At 39.7% G+C, this 20,632-nt stretch overlaps 1 long non-coding RNA gene across 2 annotated transcripts; it reads right to left on the reverse strand.

Moving 5' to 3' along the window:
- Nucleotides 1–209: 209 nt before the first annotated feature.
- On the reverse strand, nt 210–10,888 carry LOC141627172 (uncharacterized). 2 transcript variants are annotated; one of them, XR_012536729.1, is made up of 5 exons: nt 10,510–10,888; nt 10,220–10,419; nt 4,335–4,425; nt 2,934–2,998; nt 210–649 (listed from the first exon to the last, which is right to left on the reverse strand). It is a non-coding gene; the product is annotated as an uncharacterized LOC141627172 (long non-coding RNA). The 2 variants fall into 2 exon arrangements; XR_012536728.1 differs by lacking the exon at nt 4,335–4,425 and having other exon boundaries at nt 10,510–10,869.
- Nucleotides 10,889–20,632: the final 9,744 nt, after the last annotated feature.

Below are 20,632 nucleotides of genomic sequence, written 5' to 3' on the forward strand. Positions count from 1 at the left end.
TACTTAGAAGGTCCATTGGACCAACTAGGCCTTACACATATTTTCCACCTCATGACGTCGCGTTTTGGCAACTCGTCTGGTCCATATGACTGGGGGAGCACAAAAGCGAGAGATACCCTCGGGTATTTTAATGTTGTGAGTACCCAATTTCCTACCCACAAACCTAACCATAGATTCCGTAGAACCTTTGTTAGGTAATGTTATGCATCTCCTGTTTGTTATAATCTTACCTGTATTAATAATTACCACAAAAAAAAAAAAGAAAAAAAAAGGGTTTAACTTGTACACACAGGTGCGTCTCAGCTAACAATAACCTCAGTCCGTCGCAACGTACATATACACTAAAATCTTGGAATGAGTCCTTACATACTTAGGTTTCAACATGTAGATATAAAAAGCATCACGTGTAAGCTAAACCATGTCCTAACATCTGCATATCGCATCGTTAGTAGGTCATGTCACCGCAGTCCTCGCATCTCTGCCGCATAAGTCTTCCTACCCTCATTAGCTATTACATTCATCAGTCTTGCATGCACACATAATTTAAACACTTAGGGAGGCATCATAGGACATTACACAAGCATATCCATTCATCGATCCGCTTAACTGGTCTTGCATTCCATTAGTCCAGTATCTCGGTCCGTCGGTCCTGTCAGGTAATAAAAAAAAAAGATTAGTTCATCAAGTCGATTCGCGTCAAAAGCAATACTAGCACATATAGTACCATTCTAGTGCACTAATAGGTAATAATCCAGTGAGCATGTAAAACATTCAGGTCTTAGCTAGTATTAGATACATGTACATTCAATATATGTACTCCATTCTAGTCCTGTTATAATAGAAATAAAATTTATTTTCTAAAGGCTACTATGTCATGATCCAGGATAGGGAGGCGTAAAAAAGACCTTAACTTAGTAGTCACTCCAGCTTGGGGACGAGACAGGGGTACATGAAGACTAGTTAGTATACCCCAAACCGTAATCGTTGCTCACACATCTCCATACTCTCCATCCGCAGGCAATCCCATAACCCAACCACCAGTAACCATGTCGCTCGAAGAATCAGTCAAAGACCTTAAGAATCCTCTATCCGTTTTAACCGACCGATTGTCATCCATAGAAGACAAAATCAAGGATGACGGTAGTGGTGAGGGTGACGTAACCAAAAAGCTCAAGGATATGGAGAAACTTATCAAAAGGAACACTAAGTATGTTGACCTACTGGATGTTGAATGTAACATGCCAAACATGCGAGGCAAACTACCTCCTAAATTTACGACCGCTGACCTACCAAAATTCAAGGGTACCAAGCATCCAACTCACCACATAAGAAGCTTTGTACAATCAATGGCCTTAAAAGAAGTGGATGCATCAGTTTTTCCGGCTATTTTTCCTTCCACTCTAGAAGATGTAGCCCGGAGTTGGTTTTTCTCCCTAGATCCTACACGTGTATCTAACTGGGAAGACATAAAAAAAGAATTTTTGACACAATACTCCAGCAATGCAGACTTGTTGATCACAAGGCGGGATTTAGAAGTTACGAAGCAAACAGAGAAAGAAGGTTTTACAGATTTCTTAGCTCGGTGGAGGAGTAAAGCTGCAAAAATGATTGAAAGACCGCCCGAAGCCGAACAGGTGGATATTTTTGTGAAAAATTTACGGGAACCTTATAAATCACACCTGCGATATGCAGGTATTGAATCCTTTGCTCGACTAAACAAGATCGGTATACAAATAGAAGATGATGTTGTCGAGTCTACTGCAAAAAATCAGTCCAAAAGTTGCTTTCACAAAGATAAGAAAAACTTTGCTTCAACCTCTAAAGGAGGAGATTCAGTAAATGCCGTGGAACAAAAACCAAGAAGGGAGTTCACTGATCTAGGTATGACCCTGTCACGAGCACTGGATCGATTAATTAAGGAAGGATATATAAAGCCCATTGGACCCACTCCAGATCCAGCAAACAAAAGTCCGAAATGGAGAGAAAATGAATATTGCAAATATCACAGAGGTAAAGGACACGACACGGATTATTGCTTCACCTTAAGGCATGCTATCCAAAATTTGATTGATAATCGCACTATCCCTTTACCCAAAGCAGCTCGAAAGCCAAACAATAATAAAAATCCACTCGGAGACATTCTGGCCATTTCAGCTAATGACTATATTTATACTGACCCGACTCAGTTTATATATGATGTTATGGGTTTATGGGTGAGTGATGAGGAGGACGAATGGGAAGATGATGATACGACTCATGATATTTGGGGTGATGAAGAAAGAGTATCTAATGACATTTGGGCAGATAATGAAGGCAAAGACGACACCGATAATGAACTCGACCAGAACAATGTACAACATTTGACTCGGTTAGGTACGCACTATAAACCTACTGACGCAAGCCCACCCCAGGTTATGCAAAGTAAATAAGGGGAAAATAAAAATGCACAGGAAGATGATGCTCTCATTAAGTTATTCAAGAAATTAAAAGCTGACATTACAGTTTGGGACTTATTATGCAACTCACTAGAACATAGACAAGCTATTCTAAATGCACTGACAAGTATGAGTGTCCCATCTGAAACTACTCTGGCTGAATTGGCCAGTTATTTGACAACGGACAGAGAGGCGCCCGTTGTCACGTTCTCTGATAAAGATTTACCCCCAGAGGGTATAAAGCATAATAAGGCACTCCACCTAACTACACTATGCAACAAAAAATATGTGCCCCTCTCACTAGTTGATAATGGATCGGAGAAACCTATGCCCACTCGAATGCCCAAACTTTTGGCTTTGAAGAAAAAGACTTTAAGAAGACTAATCGGATTGTTCGTGCATATGACAACACACGTAGAGATGTATTGGGGCTGTTAACAACTAATATAACTACTGGACCCATAGAAAAGAAAGTCACATTTCTGGTGATCGACATACCTGCCTCATATAATCTTCTTTTGGGAAGGCCGTGGCTTCATGAGCTTAATGCCATATCTTCATCCCTGCATCAAAAAGTCAAAATGATAATTCAAGGATCAGTAATTACTCTAGATGCATCACCTGCCAGAGTTGAAATCACACCCAATCCAGTATTGCAAGTTAACCATGGTGAAGATGACGTAGACCTATGGGGTTTCAGCGAAGAGGTAGCTTTCATAGAAGACGAGTCACAACCCATTGATAAAAAAATTAGCCCCTATTATGCAAATACTACTGTGAACTTAATAATGAAAAACAGTGGCTACATGCATGGGACAACACTTGGTAAGACTCCCAAAAGGGCATCCGACCCTTCACTTAACCGAATCAAACACGACCTCTTTGGTTTAGGGTTTCAGCCATCCAAGAAAGAAATAAGAGAAGCATTGACAAAAAGAATGAAGGAAAAAGCTGCTAAGAGAGACAATAGACCTACAAATCAAACAATAGGTGCATATCCACACACATTAAATGGACAATTTGTCAAAGAAGGTGATTATTTTCCGTATTTTAACTTTCCAGAACCATTCTTTGTCGAAAAGACAAAACAGAAAGTTCCCGGATTTGAAATATTTGAGGACTGTCACTTTTATGAGGAGGCACTTCCCCTCCCATTAAAAATGCCAACCAACGATTGGATTCCAAAAACAAATAATAATGCCTTTGGTTTACTCTTTGGACATGCACCCATAAAACACTCAGACCATTTTGTCATGGCACTTCAAGACAACAACTTTGACCCTTTTAAGCTAATCACAACTCATTACAACAATAACATGGAGCATGGATGGCATAAAACCTGGAAGTGGACTACAACTAATGGAAAGAGTATCAAAATCAGTGTGGGAGAAGGGCCTATGTTTGAGGAAGCTGAGTCCGAACCCGAGTCTGAAACCGAGTCCGAGACAGAGTCGGGTCGAGTCTAGCAAGCAGGGGTTTTCACCCTTCCATTCCTCTATCGAGTCTAGTGTTATGAAGTCTAGTGTCCTAAATGAGTCGGGGTTTAACCCTATTTCTTTTCATCTTTGAGTCGGGAGTTCCCCTATCAATTCTAATTCAAGTTCAAATTAAGTCTAGTGATCTACTCCTTAATGTACTTCTTTCCAAGGATAACAAAATAGCTTTCAATTACTTGTCTGGTTCTCCTACCTCTCCCATATCTTATTCTGATTGTTTAGTTTCCGATGAAGATGAGTTGCCAAAAGATATAATAAAAGCATTAACGCATCAGGAAAATAAAACATCAATAATTGAGGAAACGGAATTAATAAACATAGGCACGCATCAAGATAAGAAAGAAATAAAGATTGGGTTGTCACTAAACTCGGAAGAACGAGCAAGTTTGATTAAAGTACTCACGAGAATATCGTGACGTGTTTGCCTGTCTTATAAAGATATGCCCATATAGACAGAGAAATTGCTTTGAGCATACTATCCCACATTGTATCCTCTTCGCAAAACCCATAAAACAGAGACTTAGAAGGATGAAATCAGAATGGGCATTAAAAATAAAAGAGGAAATACAAAAGCAATTAGATGCAGGTTTTATAAGAGTAGCTAACTACCCGGAGTGGGTGGCAAACGTTGTTCCAGTACCTAAAAAAGACGGAAGGGTCAGAATGTGTGTTGACTATAGGGACCTTAATAAAGCAAGTCCAAAAGACAATTTTCCGCTACCACATATTGACATTTTTGTGGATAACACGGCTAGTCACGCTCTACTTTCTTTTATGGATGGTTATGCGGGGTATAATCAAATTAAAATGGCCGAGGAAGATATGGAGAAAACTACATTCCTCACTGAATGGGGAACATATTGTTATACGGTTATGCCGTTTGGACTTAAAAATGCGGGAGCCACTTACCAAAGGACCGCCACAACACTATTGCATGATATGATGCACAAGGAGGTCGAGGTCTATGTAGATGATATGATAGTAAAGTCATTGGATAGAGAAGGTCATACGACCGCATTACAAAAATTCTTTGAGAGACTCCGAAAATATAATGTTCGACTCAACCCGCAAAAATGTGCTTTCGGGGTTACCTCTGGGAAGCTTTTAGGATATGTTGTGAGTAATAGAGGCATTGAGGCTGATCCATCCAAGATCAAAGCAATTAGAAATATGCCACCACCAAAAACAGAGAAGCAAGTTCGGGCATTTTTGGGGCAGTTACAATACATTAGTCGTTTTATATCCAAGCTTACCATGGTGTGTGAACCAATTTTTAAGAAACTAAATAAAGGGGCATCCCTTGAATGAGATGAACAATGTCAGCAAGCATTTGAAAAAGTAAAAAAATACTTAGAAAACCCACCAATCCTGGTCCCTCCAAGACCTGGACTACCACTTCTCTTATACTTGACAGTAACCGAGACATCAATGGGTGCAATGTTAGCACAAGTTCAGGATGGTCAAGAAAAAGCAATTTACTACCTGAGCAAAAAATTCCTGGAATACAAAACCAATTATTCTCCAATCGAGAAATCATGTATAGCATTAGTGTGGGCCACCAAGAAGTTAAGGCACTACATGTTGACCCACACAATTCATGTCATATCACGAATGAACCCTCTCAAGTATCTCTTTGAAAAGCCAGTTCTTAGCGGCAGAATAGCAAGATGGACCATGATGCTTGTTGAGTTCGATCTTACATTTATGGCTCTTAAATCGATTAAGGAAAAGGCAATTTCTGATTACCTAGCTGATTTTCCCGTTTCAGAAGACAAACAGGAAGCATACAACTTCCCTGACGAGGAAATATTTGTTATTGATGATGAAGCGTGGCAGTTATTTTTCGATGGCACATCCAATCAAAAGGGATATGGCATAGGGGTACTTTTGATTTCACCAGATGGGGCACATACCCCTCTTTCAGTTAAGTTATATTTTAGCGTCACAAATAATGAAGCAGAATATGAAGCGTGTATATTAGGACTTCGAGCGGCAGCAGCCTTGGGGATTAAAAACTTAAGAGTATACGGAGATTCGTCACTCGTTATAAATCAGATTTTGGGAAAATGGAAAGTCAAAAGTGAGGGCCTGGCACTTTACCAAACATACCTAGAAACCATTCTCAAGCATTTTGACGATCCGAAGTTCATTTATTTATCCCGAGATGAAAACCAATTTGCAGATGCTCTAGCCAAATTGGCGTCGATGATCAATATTCCAAATGAATTAGAAAATATCCCATTATGCATTGAAAGAAGAGAGGAACCAGCATACTGTATGGCCCTTAATGATACAGTAGCTGGTGATGACGCACCATGGTTCATAGACGTATTGAACTACCATTTAGGAAGAGGCTTTCCGCCAGATTCTGATGTCAGGATGCAGCGCGCTATCAAAAGGTTTGCAGCACAATTTATTCTTAGTCAAGGAAAATTGTACAAGAAATCTCAGCAAGGGGTACTCCTTTTATGCGTGGATGAAAAGGAAGCTCAAAGAATTATGGAAGAAGTGCATAATGGTACTTGCGGACCGCACATGAACGGTTGAATGTTAGCAAAAAAGATAATGCGGATAGGATATTTTTGGTCGACACAGGAACATGATTGTACTCAGTACGTTAAGAAGTGTCATAAATGCCAGATTTATGCCAATGCACAGCATATACCACTTTCATTGCAATACAATTTGGCATCACCTTGGCCATTTTCAATATGGGACATAGATATAATTGGCAAAATCACTCCCAAAGGAACCGGAGGACATGAATTTATATTAGTAGCAATCGACTACTTTACTAAGTGGGTTGAGGCAGCGTCTTATGCTACCTTGACTTCTAAACATGTTGCCAAGTTCATCACCGAAAACATAATTTGTAGGTATGGTGTCCCTCATGAGTTGATTAGTGATCATGGTTCCCATTTTAAGAAAGATGCGGCTGCCTTACTAACGCATTACAAGATCCAGCAGCGTAAGTCGTCTACGTATAGACCACAAATGAATGGGGCAGTGGAAGCGGCGAATAAAAATGTGAAAACTATAATTGAAAAGATGACAGAAAAGTATCATGATTGGCCTGCAAAGTTGCCCTTCGCCTTATGGGGATATCGTACGTCGGTTAGAACACCAACCGGTGCAACACCATATTCACTAGTCTACGGGATGGAGGCAGTACTTCCTATAGAACTTGAAATTCCCTCTCTTAGAATCGCATTGGAAAGCCAAATACCAGAAGTAGATTGGGTACAAGCTCGATATGAAGAATTGCTATTAATAGATGAGAAAAGACTAGCAGCTCTTAACCAAGTTCAATTATACCAAAGAAGGATTTCTCGTTCTTTTAATAAAAAGGTCAGGGCAAGGAACTTAAAAGATGGAGATTTAGTTCTTCAAGAAATACGGGCACCGGTCAAAGACCCGAGAGGCAAGTTCAAACCAAACTGGGCCGGCCCTTACATAATTAAAAAGATTTTAAAAGGAGGGGCAGTGCAACTGACAGACATAGAAGGGGTTGAGTTCAGTTAATTAACCAATCTTGATCAGTTGAAGAAATATCATGTGTAAGTATACCAAAAAAAAAGACCCCTCCCAGGTCGAAAAAAAAAAAAAGGACCCCTCTCAGGTGTAATGGAAGATATACATCACTCCCAAGTTGAAGACCCATCACAAGTTAAAGAAAAATGGTAAAAAGCCCCTGCCAAATCGCAAAAAAAAAAAACAAAAAAAAAAAAAAAACAAAAAAAAAAAAAAATTAGAATGGAGACCCCTACCAGATCCAAAAAAAAAAAAAAATTATTAAACAAAAGAGAAAAGACCCCTACCAGGTCCAAAAATAATGAATGAAGTCCAGTAGCAGCAGTCAGACATAAAGGATAGCCACAGCAGAATGAATGAACAAGGAAGCAGAAGACGAAGAAGGATGCAAACAGAGTGGGCAGCAGTAAAAAAAAAGTGGCAACTAATCGGAGAAAACTAACAATCGTTCCTCTTATTCTATATTTAGAGTTATCATGGCAGTAAAAAAAAATTCCTACACAAACTTTGAGGTTTGTAGAGTTCATAATCCATCCTTTTATTTCAATCCTAATAAGCTACAACTACATTTATAAGGCTCTAGATTCCACTTATTGTCACTTCTTAGGTTCGTTAGCCATTGCACTCTTCTTTCTAGCTTCATTCTGATCATCTGGGTCATTCTGATCCTTCTTTCTTTTCCAAACCAGATTTCTACTACCTCCACTTTTGTGTCCTCTACTCGAGTCTTGAGTCTTAGAGTTTGTCTGAGTCGGGTCAGGTCCTTCTCCCACCTCAATAGCATCAAGTTGCAACCTACGTTCTGCTTGACGAGCTGATTCACATTCCTCTATAGAGTGTGATATCATCCAAACCTTATAATGATTGCTTATGTAGGTTGAGTCAGGAACCTTTTGTATAGTCCAGAACCTACGGGCATTCCAATATTGGTACCAGTTACGCAGATAAGAATGGGTCATCGGAGAAATTCCAGGAGAAATAGTATCTAAAGAAGGTACTCGTTGTTTTCGCCCGAATTGTCGTAACAAGCGAGAAGGAAATATGAAAGAGGAGTGAGTAAGGCCAGGTAGTCTATAGTATGCTATAGAGGATCGCGGGGCCGTCATAGCAGGGATGTGCCACCATGATACAGTCTAACGAATTGGAAACCCACTGTTCATCCATTCCCTCCAGTAGCTAAGTGGCTGCTCCCCTTTCACAACTCTTTGTCTCCTAGCGAAGCTATGAGGTTGATAAGATTTGGGATCGAGAGGTCGTTCAACTAGCCGCATACGCTCTTGTAGCCATACCTAGGACAAAGATTTATCGATATAAAATGACCCACACCAGGCCAGAAAAAAAAAGAAACAAAATGACCCACACCAGGTCATAAAAAAAAGACATAAAATGACCCACACCAGGTCAGAAATAAAAAAAAGAAAGGGAATCAAAAAAAAAAAAGAGAAAGGGAGGAATCGAAAAAAAGAGAAAAGGAATCAGAAATAGGAAAATATGTGAGTTGTGTGAATGACATAAGAAATTACCTGAAGTAACAGGGGGCTACCGCAGAATGCAGCTTCTAGATTATGTCATAAGGTATCTAAGCAATGAAGAGTTTCAGCTAAGACCAGAGGCATAGGTGAGCAGTCGTTGCGCATGTGCTTTACTACTCTTAGAAGGCAGCCGTGTCCGTAAACATTGGAAGGGCTTACAAATAGATAACGGTTGAACAGGCATAACACCAATGCCCGGTTTTTATAACGGAAGTCAATCACAGTCCTGCGATAGCTAGGGGAAGTGAAGTGCGCCATCAGACGACAGAGATTTACCCTACGTCCGTTCAAAAATTCATCTACACGAGTAGTAATGCCCAGATAATCTTTGAAGTCTTTTCTTAAATCATCATCGAGACTAGGAAGCGCAGGAGAAGACTGAATAGATGGTCCTAGGATGGCACTAAATTTCTCCGTCATAGGACATATCTCACGATCGCCAAAGCGGAATACGTGAACTTCAGGATCCCAAAATAAAGCGGCAGCGCGTAAAAACTCCCAGGAGATCTTAACTTGTTTCAACGATAGTAGCAAGGGTCCCAGCTGAACACCAATAACGTAGTCCTTTTCATCCTTCGTGAGGTTGTCAAGCCACAATTTTAGAGCGTTTTCAAAATTTTGAGACATTGTGAGTGAAGAGGAAATTTTGAGGTGGAGAAGTTAAAAGAGAGAGTGCTATTTAAAGAGAAGAAAGCATGGGGCTAATAGAAATCTTTATTCGTATTAAATACGGAGTTACCAGATACTCCTCCTTGTCAGATGCAGATTTAAGAATTCTAGTAGAAGTCGATAAGCTGAGCTTTCTAAGGAAAAAAAAGCGGGGTCAAAGGCGGGATTCTTATCCGAATTCGAATACGCAGCCCCTCTCCGGATCATGCTTAATAACACGTATTGAAAATGAAAATATTTTAACAAGACTAGTAAGGAAATGTGAGACGTCTCTATGTTAACTTAGTTAATCATCAATTAGCTAAGTGTAGTATGCATTGCAGTAAATACTTTAGAATTAGTGTCATGGTCATGCATCATGCATCATCTACTATATATTATCATGCATCATCTACCATATATTATCATGCATCATCATACATAATTAACATCATCATGCATCATTAATAAGCATATGAATTTATTCCCGAGACCAAGCAAAACATAAAACAAAGCAAAAGAAAAGGAAAAAAATTTGAAATATGAAAACAGTCAACAAGGAGGGAGAAATACATACAATCTGATAGAAAGTCCGATCAAAAATCACAAGATCCGATGGGGCTCCTTCATCAGTCATCCAATCACCCATCGGGGGCTCAATATGCGGCACACCTCCACTGATTTCCTTCTATATCAGGAGCCAGTTCAACGGTGCTCCGACACCGACCATCTTGTTGCCAATCAAGCGCTGGAATAACGGCCAAGGCGCAATCCACGCTGATCTCGTCCCAATCAGAATAGTACGTTTTAGCAATCATTTAAAGAGTACAAATTAGAAATCAATCGGAAAAAAAAAGTGGTACTCACTTCGATGGAGTTCCGTAATCGGTCATCCGATCGCAATCGGGGGCTCGAACGTCAGCTATGGCGGCAGAAAACCGCTAATCGCATCCCATATCAGGAGCGAGCAGTCACCTCATTGCCGGTACAGATTTGGGACAATGGCTATGGCAGCATAGGCGCTGATCTCCGAGGACGATTGGGCTTTAATGTTCTGACCAACAATAAATGAATTAAGAAGAAAAAATCAAATCAAATTGTAAAAAGGAGAACGATTTACTGGAATTTATGATTAAATGAAGAAACTGAACTAGAAAAGGGGAAAGTAAAGTTTGGTCAGAAGCAAAATGAAGCTCGTCCTCCCTATACAAACACTTTGTGGAGTATATTCAATAATGAATACGTCAATTACAATTATGTGAGTCAACAAAAATGATCCATCTCTATCCGGACAAAATAGATGTACCCGTATATCTTTTTCATTCGTCTTTTTAAGTAAGCGTGTTTAAGTATGTCTTACTCGGTAATAAAATTTTATACATTTCGATTTTTGTGAAATAAAATTTTACACTTACTATTTTTGGGAAGTCAAGTTTAAACCTTGCCCATTTTGCGAAATAAAATTTTGCAATTTTCAAATCCTTTGGTCGGCAGGCCCTGACATGCATTTAAGTTCTTAAAATAAAATTTTCTGAACTTGCCCTTTTTGCGAAATAAAATTTTGCAATTTTCAAACTTATCGGTCGGCGGGCCCTGACACGCATCAAAGTTTGTAAAATAAAATTTTACGATCTTATCCATCCTTTTTCAAAATAAAATTTTGAAATCCCTTGGTCGGCAGGCCCTGACATGCATTCTGAGTTCTTAAAATAAAATTTTCTGAACTTGCCTTTTTGCGAAATAGAATTTTGCAAGTCATAGTTTGTAAAATCAAATTTTACATTCTAATCCCTTTTCAAAATAAAATTTTGAATCCTCGGTCGGCGGGCCCTGACACGCATTCGAGCTTGTGAAATCAAATTTTGCAGGTACACTCTTAAGTGAAACAAAGTTTTGCTTAACCAGATTCCAGACAAGCGGAACAAAGTTTCGTTATACCAGTTTCCAGACCAGTGAAACAAAGTTTCACTATGACAATTCCAACCGGCGAAACAAAGTTTTGCCATGCCAGCTTCCAGTCAAGTCATAAAACAAAGTTTTATGATCTCTATGTCAACCAGCTACTCCAAACAAGTAATATAAGAGGCACAGGTACATTTCTTATTCTTTATCTGTCCCGACCGGACTACTTTGACCTTCGTCTTACTCAGACTCGGTCAAAGTGGGGGCTTCTGTAGACACCTCAAAATGTCTACCGGCCTTTGAACACCCGATGATGAGGCCCTTATTTAATTCGGAATGAAACTTACTTGAATTTGATATAAGGTTATTTATGCTCAAAATTGTCCCAAACACAACCATTTTATAGCCCGGTCCACTTCGACACTTTACTATATACCTAGCCTCTCTTAATTAATTATGGGAGTAATGTTATATATCGACGGCACAAAACCGTAAATAATTGTGAACAGTTATACATTTTTATGGGCCGTATTCAAGGTGACATTTAAAATGGGTTAAATGAATTTATGCTCCGAATAGTCATGATTGTACAAGCCCATATGGCGGATGCTCGGTTAATAAAAGAACCGAAAGTCAAGTTTAGCTAGTACACGGAGGATTAGCATGATGAGTTGTCTGGAACAACTTTGCGTATTTATCACATTGGAATTCCAATAATTTATCTTATTATAATATTGATAATGATAATTAAGATGAGATTTGTGATTGAAATAAGGAAAGTGTACACAAGAAAGAAAGCAAATAAACAAAGTGTGTACGTAAGCATTCAAGAATTCATAGAGCAACGGAATTCAACAAGTTGTAAACGAGTACTTCGACTAAAAGAGTTCTATCTTACAATAGTTCCAAATCTCGTCAAATACTCCCGTCCTAACTAGTATAAATACTCTCCTTTGCACAGAAAATTCACACAGAGAAAATTCATAAAAAATATACTACCTTTTCAGAAAATACTATTCCATACAAAATACTACCTTCCCAGAATACCCTCCACATACATCCATCCATCCTATTTTGAGCATAAAGACGCCTTAAAGTCAGTTCGAGTAAGCTAATTGTCGAAACGCCGTATCCAGGTAGGCCTGAGGGTGTCGTATCTATTCTTTACTTCTTATATTATCGTAATTTAGCTTTCGTTTTATGTAAATAATTTGTATAAAATTGTTCTAAAAAACGTTTTCTTTTGCTTAAATCGTCAAATATATAATATTAGAAATAAATAGTAGAGGCCGTCAGTTTGATGGGCGATCCGGGTGCCTAACACCTTCCCTGATCTTACCTTTACCCCCGAATCCGCAATCTTTGGTTCAGGCCGGAGTGACGGATCAGTCCCATACCAGGGATCAAAAGGGGCTTTTTCCGTTAAAATTGTTTTTGTATGTTTTTTTATAAAACCTACTGGCGAATCCATACTATTTACTTATTTTCAAAAAGGAGATTTTTTCAGGGATCTCACACTGCCCCTGCATTCCCACCCCTTCCACTTCCTGTGCCTCAGCCATAGCCACATCTCCCTACATTCTGACCCAATTTACCTCTCCTGACACTTGAATGTTTTGAACATTAGGTTGTGAATTAGCATTTACCTCCCCAATCCCATTACCAGCATGAACCGCACCTGCACCCTGGTCACCTACTCTAGTTTCACCATGAAACAACACTGGTCCAGCAAATGGTTGGGCTGTGACTGCAAAGGCCATACCCGGTAAAACTCTCCCTCCAGGGGTAATGCCTAGATCAAAATCAACTGCCCTCTCAGGAGATTCCCACCTCCTTCTTCTCCTATTTGGACCCCTAGCATTCCCCAGTCTAACTTTGGAAGACAAATACTTGGTAGTAGAGGGGGTGGCACGCAAATCTAAGTTGAACATGGTATGTGTACTGCTAGATTGAAACACAGGGAAGCCATTTTCCACAGACCTATCCAACATACCATTAATTCCAGACATCACAGTCATAATAGTCTCCCTACATTGAGCCCATTTGTGACCTATTTTGCCACACTTAATAGAATATTTAAAAACTTCTTCATAACTAAATTGGATCCACAAAAGATAGCCCCCCTCCATGGCCAAGAAGAAGCCGGGCATTAAAGGTTCATTTAGCTGAATATGTACCTTTATCCTTAGGTAATCATTATCAGGTACGAAGTGAAAAGGTTCCACATGGTAATTATGACTCAATAACTTACCAGCAATGTGAGCTACCTGCATAGTCAAATACTCAAAAGGTAGCCCACAAACTCTTACCCAGACCTCAGCATATGGAAACCTGACTGTGCGTGGCACAGTATCAGCAAACCATTTCGAGAAGACCATAACAGCACCATCAATAGTTGATGTGGTCCTCTGCAGCAATCCCTCCTTGTCCTTTGTTTCAGCACAATGAAATACATATACCTCCCCCATACGAAAAGCTGTAACAGTCCCCTTGGTAGTCCACTTTTTCCTGATCACACCATTGATCAGTTCTGCTTCAAATAACCGGTAGTCAACCAAGAACCCTAATACACAACGACTCCAGAAACCTCTAGATTTTCCCAACTCAGAGGGGTCAACATTGATGACCCCACCAGACCTGGGATACCTCCAAATATTTGCGTGTAAAGGATTCATCGGATTGAACTCAGTTGATGGATTTGCCTGGTGATAACCCTGATTATCCAAAACGTGGTGTTGAACTTCATATCCAGGTTCATCGTTCCCCTGCCCAAAACCCCCCATGAGGAAGAGAAATGATACTTATTATTGATACAGAAGTCTTGAGAATAGGATTTATGACGGGTTTTCTTTTTTGGGTTAATTAAATTGATGAAATGTGAAGATGAGTATGAAACTCCAACAGCCATACTCTTGACTTAAATAGTGTAATGAAGCACTCTGGAAAGACGTAAGAACACTGGAATCCTCATCGTTGTGTCAATCACCAGCGAGCGAAACGCCAATCAACAAAAGAATAAAACCTCGAGCTGACCAAATAAATGCAGCAACCAATTAAGACAAACTGCAAATTAATGATGGAATGGAATATGGAGAGATTTGGAGAAAACCCAGCTGAGTAAAGATTCTGACACTCAATTAGGGTTACGAGCCCCAATTAATACCCCCAAAATAGAATGATTACTAAACTTTAATAGGGTAGCTGAGAAAATTATAGGGCAAAGGGAATATTAAGGGATCAATTTTACCCAATTAGCAGCAAATTTAATTTGGGGGAAGTAAAAAGGAAAGATTTAGGCAAAAAGGACGATGAAGCTAGATTAGGTAGGTGTACTTGAAAGCTCTCCAGGGAGAGAATCAGCTCTCTAGAAAAGAAGAGAGAGAAAGTCTTTTGGTACAATAATAATAATTGAAAGCATGATTAATGATATGAAATAACAACAACTAATTAAGAGCATAAAACTACAATGATTAATTAATGAAGAATGATTAATACCATAGCAATCAACAAGGAAAGATTAAGAGCAACGTATGAAAGCTAAAGAGAGTTTCCAGCCGTCCTTAGTAAAATAAAGCGTAACCTAATAATAATCTACGAATTTAGAATTTATATTACAAAATAAGTGTTTTAGGAAAATACGAAAATTAATCCGTCAGAAAGGATCCTCGATCGAGCCTAGCAGCACTCGATCGAGGACGATTACTCGATCGAGCCTTAATGGACTCGATTGATGAACCAGCTTCACAGGCTTGTTCTCGTCTTTCTTCACTTCTAATCTTCAAGTCACCTCGTTCCTCATGCCATGTTTCGTGTATTCCACTATGCCATATCCGCAATGCTCATCTTAGCTCGATTATCCTCGTAATGCGTCATTTCCGAATTAATACATAAAATAGCGGCAGTATCGACAATTCACCATAAAAGGGCATATAAGGCACGGAAACGGTATATAAAATGCTATGAAAGGAGTTATAAAAGTGTATATGAAAGTGATACATCAAACTCCCCCAAACCAAACCTTTGCTTGTCCTCAAGCAAAGCAATCAAACCATACAAAAGACTAACATACAAATGAATGAATAACTCAGAGCAAATGTCAAGGCACATACAAATCCCAGCTATCCATATCTATAACAAAGTAATGACCAAAAATTGTGCCAATAAAACAAATTCAAAGGCACGGGTAATAGATTAACGCAGCTCTACTCAAGATGTGACATGATACCGAGACTCAGCCAAATACTTTTTAACCTTGCAAGACAATTCTATTGGATTCTCGCGGTTTCACTGATGCACTCATAAGGGATGAGATATATGTAAGACAGAAAGAATAAAGACACTCACTCAACTTATGAAACATGCATGTAATCTAACGTGATAGTAATTTCTCCAACTAGTGCGCACTCACAACATAGACCAAGTACATGTATCAAGGACAAAATGGTGGTAAAAAGGCATGGGTATAGAAGTGGCTTGTGCAAAAGCACGTATGGATATGTGAGGCTAAGACGGTAGTCGCAGCGCTAAACCAAGAACCAAATCTAATAATAAACAATACAACCATCCAACTAGAGAAATCATCTCAACTTTGACAACATATGAGAGAATGAAAAGACTCTCCAAAAAAGAATTAGACTCTAGTATTTACCACTTATGATCTCCTAACAAAACTTGATGAAGAAATTCTCTTTTCTTTTTTTTCCCTTTCTTTTTTCTTCTTTTTTTCAGAATTTTCGATTTTTTTTTTTCTTTCTTCTCTTTTTTTTTCCTTGCTTCATAATACTCTTCTTTTTCAACATAGGAGATCAACACAATTGCTATAAAAATAATAGCTACTACCCACATGACATAAAAGTCCCAACCCAACAAAAGTAGCTACAATAACATAAGACTCAAGCAACTGCGACTGTCCTGAAAAGGTAGACAAATTCTGGAATGTAGCTAAGAAATAGGATATAAAATGGCTACATGGTTCAAACGGGCTAACAAAACTGGATAATATATGGCATATTTGAACAATAAGAACCGTCTTTCCTCATGTACTCAATCATATGAATGCGCAAAAAGCTAAGAAACTAATGTCACACTTATGCAGTTTGATATTACATATTCCACAAGGAGACCACACTCTTTAGCCTAAATAACAAATGAGACCGGTTTATTAATGTTCCCGGCCTAGGAAGCTCTAAAGACCTCAGAAATTTAAGTGGTTTACCAACAAAATATAGTCAAATTTACTCGACATAAGGTATATTGTGACGGTCAAAACTTGATTAAACAGCTTTGTTTATCATAGCTAACATGTCAAAACAATGTACATGGATAACTTAATGGGATTCAAATGCAAAGATAAAGCAAATTATCATCATTGCTAAACAATTCACCAAGACTCGACTCAAAATAAATAAAAACATGTTTTTGTATTTTATATGGATTTTGGATTTTTTTTTCACACTACAATAAATAAACACACAACGGAAAAAAATACTCTCCCCCAAACCTAAATGTCACAGTGTCCTCATTGTGACGCCTACAGCATAGCAATCACACAGAAAATCCAGCAACCTAAAGGACACTACTAACAAGGGGAAGAGGGGAAAATAAGAAATACAATAAAAACAAAAAAAAAGAAAGATAGTACCAGTTGTGTAGCAAAAGCTCCCCCAAACCAGCTGGAAAGTGAGGGATGTAGTGACCAGCTGTCACTACTACGCACCATCATCATCATTATCATCAAGGTTGGCCTCATCAAAGCCATCAATCTCCTCAAACATGGCCAACAACTCGGGGTCATGAACTCGGACCCCACGGCCTCTAGCACGGTCGGCTCGTCTACCACGACCACCTCCATGAATATCTGCTGCAGCAGAAGTAGAAGCTGCAAACTGGCCAAAAGGCCCTCTCTGTGAAACAGAAATACCAACATCCTCTAGAAAGACACTAATAGGCTGGTGAGGACGTATATGAGTGTAAAAGGGGCAAACCAGAGCGCCACACTCCGTACTAAACTGCCCAAACTCCGCAGGGGTCACACCATAGAGGTGGAAAACACGGCTGACGTCACCAGGTGTGGTGTAGTAGCTCGGAGAAGCACCCGTGTATTGCCCCTCCCCCCCCAGCAAGAGTAACAGCCTCCATCTGCTCCCACAAACGCCGCTCAGTCAAAACGGTGTTAACACCCTGATGTACTCTCACCTCTCTCTCAATGACTGGGTCAAAGTGGTAACCAAAGGAGGGAAAGGATGTAGGAGGAGGAGAAGAAGGAGGAGGAGGAGGAGGAGGAGGAGGAGGAGGAGGAGGGGGCTGGTAAGAACCAGGCAAGTGAGTGGCAGGCTGACGACGTCTCTGACGCCCACCAGTAGTAGTAGTAGTACTAGAACCAGGAAAAGTAACCAGAAGCTCATCTGGAATCAGATAGGTGACAGGGGCAGGTCTCAATGTAGTTGTACTCTCCTCAAGAGGCAGAATGGCTGGCAAACGATCATTAGGCAAAAGCATATAAGAGTGACCACGCACTCTCCAATAGTGATCCCTCCCACCCTGAATGTCATGGTAGGAAATGTCATAGCGTAAGTGGTCATCATCTACCAACGGCTCATGGTCATCCATTGGCTCATAGGGGTCATTCCCCTCAAAATCACACAAGACTCTAGCAATTCTAGTAATAATGGCACCGCAATCCAAATCAGAATACCGCCCAGTCATGCGGTCAAGGGCCTGACAAACGACTGCAGGGGGAGAAAACTGAAAAGTAGCTTCCTGAAACGGGTTCAGGTAGCTAGCCAATATCAAGACCTCCAAATAAGAGGCCTTGCTCCTATCATGTCTCCCATATAACAGATAACTCAGATACCGCAAGAAAAGCCTAAGACAAACATGCTGAACGTCAAGTAAAGACATGCTACTCACGTCTCTGTCCGCAAAACCCGTAAACAATGGAAAATATCGGACCGCAGACAACCTAGCACCATTATTCAAGTCACCAGTAGTATGCTTATCAATGCCTAATATCTCAGAAAGACGGTCAAAAGTCAAGGACCGTTCCTCATTAAGCAACCTAAAACAGATTAAATGATCCGCTGGGAAGTAAGCATATGAACTCAAAAACTCAAGAGTTAAGGCACGATAGGATAGTTCGTGCAAAAGAAAGAGACCCTGCAACCCAATCTCGACAAACATACAAAGCATACTCTCATCAATCTTTAAAGTTCGCAAAATTTTGCGATCAACACACCGAGTAGCATTCATAGTCTTGGACATCAATTCCTCAAATTTGTCCCGCTGCTCTTTGTCACGAAATTCAATAAAAGGGAATTCGTCTATTGGTGATAAATCGTCTTCCTCCTCGAAAGACTCTACCACCTCCGGCTGACGAACGGGAGTGCACCTCTCTCGTGGCCTTTTATTACCTTGCCCACTAGTTGATATACCTACAAGAATACAAGTATACAATTACAAACCAATTTAATTGCCTTAAACAGTCCACGTTTTTGGGACTACGTGTGTTGAAAAATTCGATTTTGAGGCCGAAAATCACACATAAACCATCTAAAAGGCAACGGAATTGCAATTATATAACAATTAGTGAAGATTACAAGAATAAGAACACAATTTCTAACCAATTTAATGCAAAAATTGAACCCGTATTTGAAGAACCCTAATTCCCAAATTAGTAAATTAGGCATTTAATTCAACAAATAAAGGGCTAATAAGCAAGGAAATAGCAATTGTATATGAGCAATGGAAGGTTCAAGGCAAGAAACACAAGATTTAAGCACAAAAATTCAGAAATTTCGGACCATAAGAAGCAAAAAACGGGACTTACTTGTGCAATAATAGGCAATGAAATTCAAAAATAAGCACAAAGGATTGATGTAGATCACTAACAAGCAACTAAACACAAATTTAAATGAAGATTTGATGATGAAAGTGGAGTATTTGAGAGAGAAAGGGGAAGAAGTAGTAGAGAAGTGCAAAGAGAAGTGACGGGAAGAAGAAAGATTAGGAAATAATAAAGCAAATAAAAGAGAAACCCATCCGGTTCAAGCACGCGGAACCCGGTTCAAGTTGGTGCCTCGATCGAGCCTGAGTGGACTCGGTCGAGGAACCAAAATCCCAACAAGGCAACTTTCGACATTTGATGCATTTAACTACTCCTTTGGTGCCTCAATCAAGCCCTGGGTGCACTCGATCGAGCACGTTGGTGCCTCGATCGAGCCTGGGTGCACTCGATCGAGGAACCTGCTGCTAGCCTCTTTTCTCGTTGATTTAATTCCTAAGTTGAATTTCCGTCAAGTCCTGCACAAATTTTCTTTGAAACATATAAAATTTCCACCCTCACATATCTCAAAACTCAAGAAAACAGTAAATTTAAATAATATAATTAAATTGAAATCCTAATTTACAAAATATTACGTTACAATTTTCGAGCTGCGTCTCGGTAGCGCTGGTTTAAGCGGTCCCGCACGACCGTATTACCTCATCATTGAGAGGAATCAATGGCAAAGAGGTCAACGACCTTTATTACCCCGACATGAGCACCTTCATAGTAAATCTTCAATCGTTGCCCATTTACTTTGAAAGTCTCACCTTTGTCAGTTTGCAGTGTAACTGACCCAAATTTGTTCACTTCAACAACAGTGAACGGTCCAGACCATCTACTCCTTAGCTTACCTGGGAACAAACGCAAACAAGAGTTAAATAGCAATACTTTGTCACCAACATGAAACTCTTTTTGCAAGATATGCTTGTCATGCCACTTCTTCCTTCGTTCCTTGTATACTTGAGCACTATCATAGGCATGCAGTCGAAACTCATCAAGCTCATTCAACTGCATCAATCTTTTCTCACCCGCCAGTGAGGGATCCATAATCAGCTCATTTATGGCCCACATAGCCTTGTAGTCAAGCTCCACATGTAAATGGCAAGATTTAACATAGACTAGACGGTAAGGTGATGCTCCAATCGGCGTCTTGTATGCAGTACGGTAAGCCCATAAAGTGTCATCAAGCTTCCGACTCCAATCTTTTCTATTGTTGCTCACTACCTTCTCCAAGATTTGTTTTAATTCTCTGTTAGAAACCTCCAC

Source organism: Silene latifolia, chromosome Y, assembly GCF_048544455.1.
Source record: "Silene latifolia isolate original U9 population chromosome Y, ASM4854445v1, whole genome shotgun sequence".
Lineage (NCBI taxonomy): Eukaryota > Viridiplantae > Streptophyta > Magnoliopsida > Caryophyllales > Caryophyllaceae > Silene > Silene latifolia.